This window comes from Dendrobium catenatum, unplaced genomic scaffold (assembly GCF_001605985.2).
Source record: "Dendrobium catenatum unplaced genomic scaffold, ASM160598v2 fragScaff_scaffold_1470, whole genome shotgun sequence".
Lineage (NCBI taxonomy): Eukaryota > Viridiplantae > Streptophyta > Magnoliopsida > Asparagales > Orchidaceae > Dendrobium > Dendrobium catenatum.
Window position 1 is genome coordinate 1,338,485 of NW_021319932.1, and position 2,846 is coordinate 1,341,330.

Below are 2,846 nucleotides of genomic sequence, written 5' to 3' on the forward strand. Positions count from 1 at the left end.
TTCGTCAGAGGCCTTCACCTTTGCAAGAGGCCCTCACCTTCGCTAGAGGCCCTCACCTTCGCTAGAGGCCCTCACCTTCGTCAGACCATCACCTGAGGCTCGAAGTTCTGTCAGACCATCACCTGACACCCGGACTTCTATTGTACAGTTGTTATTTGTAATCTGATCGCCCTCGGAGGCGAATCAACTCATTGTAACTGACTTATATTCTAGTAGAATCATTTTCAACTGGGTTAGGCCTCATGGTTTTTCCCCTTTCAAGGGTTTTCCAAGCAAAAAATCTTGTGCTTTCTGTGTGTGAGCTGGATATCCGTACAAAGCTAAGACGTATAGTTAAAACTCTATCGCCGCGTATATTCAAACCCGCAACAATTAGTATCGTCTTAAAAAAAGTTGTTTAATTAATAAAAGATCAGTGTTACAATTATCCTAAGAAGTTTTCAAAGTAAAATTCTGAGAAGGTGTTTGTTTGTCGTAGATAAAATTTTTAGAAAGTAGTTGTAGAAGTTTTATAAGAAAAATAAATAATTTTTTTTTTTGAAAGTTTTTGAGGTTATTATAAACTTTTTTTCCTTTTGAAATAGTCTAAAAATATATTTCTTACAGCTACACAGTTCAATTTATTTGGTTGTAAAAGCTATTTCTCATCATAAAAATTTATAAAAAATTGTTAGAACACTGCAGCCAAATATCTAAAATTGTAAATTCTACCAAATGGACTCTAAATTATATAAAATAATATGAGATAATTTGGCCTACTCAATATTCGTTAATGGGTAAGAGTACCCAACAAACTTAATCTTCAAATGTTTAGGCTACCCAATACATGCCTAAAGTTTTTAGAGCCACATTAAGACTTCGTTTGAGACAACTATCTTATTAATTTCTAAACCAGCTTTCTAGCATCATTTTTTTTTAAACAACGAAAAAGTAGTGACCAAAAGCTATCTCAAACGAAGTCTAAGCCTTCGTTTAGGACAACTTTTTTATTGCTTCTTAAAGCTACTTTCATTACAAAAAATTAAAATTTTGTACTAAAAATTTACTTTAAGAAGCTGTAAGAAATTCGTGTTAATCAAAGCCTAAATCTTTCACGGGCTTACGAGTCGAGAGTTAATACTGTAGTTTGATTTAATGAAATAAGAATGATTTTATCTAAATTTGAACTTTAAATGATGATCATGCATAAAACTTGCCATTTTACAACTTCGTTGTCAAAAGATTGAGCAATGAAGGCTCATAATTGATTTTATGTCTAAGGATCTTTGATAAAATGATAAGGAATGTGACTGATAGTTTTGGACAATTTTCAAATGAAATAATTAAAGGATTTCAACACAAAGAGCTAAATACATTTCAACCAAAGGAAGTTTAATATCAATTTCTTTTGTAAGTAAAAGACAGCATCAAATCTATGATACTTATTTCAGCACTAAGAATTTAAGATTTTAGTAAAGCACCAATACAATTTCAGCACTTTGGCTTGCAAATGATTTGCATTGAAGATGATAAATTCCTGCAACAGAACTTATAGAAGCATTAACTAGCAGCTGGAGAAGATTGAGAAACCGAGAAGAACATTAAATGAAACAGGGAACTTTCAACCATGCTAAATTCATTGACTTTAAACTGTTCTGTGTACATACATAAATAGCTTTTAATAGAATAAGACAAGGATAAGAGAGCACAGTATCAAGCCGTTGAGTTGTTGTCTTCACGAACGGCTGTGATGAATTCAGGTCGGCTGGAACGTTTTTTGTTGCTGTCTTGAGTTGGATGCAATGATGTGGAGTGCTTCCTATCATCATGAGTGGTCCCATTTTGTTTATATGTGTTAACAATCCCCCGTAAATTAACTGTTTATGTGAGAAGAGTTAATTTGTTTCGAAGATGCATGAACCTATCGTTAGAAAGACTTTTTGTTAAAATATTTGCAGTCTGATCATCTGTAGAGATGTGATGAATTTTTATGACTTTGGATTTGATGCACTCTTTAATGTAGTGTTGATCAATCTCAATGTGCTTAGTTCTGACATGAAACACAGGGCTATTTGTAAGTGTGATAGCTGAGATATTATCACAGTAGAGTAGAGTAGGAGTATTACAAGGAAGTTTAAACTCTTGTAGTAGTTGGCGTAACCAGACAATCTCTATTGCAACTGCAGTAAGTGCATGATACTTATATTCCATGGAAAAACGAACAATGGTAGATTGTTTCTTCGTACTCCATGTTATAAGTGTAGATTCGAGGAAGACACAGTAGCCAGTAGTGGACTTTCTATCAAGCTTGTCACTTGCCCAATTAGCGTATGCATAGGCTGTCATCTTCATGTTGCCGAGTTGTATAGGTAGACCAGCAGAAATAGTACCCTTCAAATATCTAAGTATCTATTTCAGCATTTGAATATAATGATTAAGGGGTTGTGCATATGCTGACAAACCTGATTAACATCAAACGAGATATCTGGTCTCGTAATGGTCAAATACTGTAAAGATCATGCAAGAATTCGGTAGAGATATGGATCAGTGAATGGTTGCAAGGCATCTGGTGTATCTTGGGACTTATGGGCAATGGGAGTTTGTAGAGGATGGCAGTCCTTCATGCAAGCTTTGTCTAGTAAAGCTTGAACATATGATGTTTGATGTAGCAATACGCTTGTGTCAGAATGTTGAACTTGTAATCCAAGGAATTTATGAAGGTTGCCAAGATTATTAACCATGAATTGATGTTGTAGATCAGCCAGTAATTTGGAAATAGCATCTCTATCATTTCCCATGAGAAAGATATCATCCAACCATTTCATAATATTTATCTTTTACCAAAAGAACTTATGTTGTTGCTGATT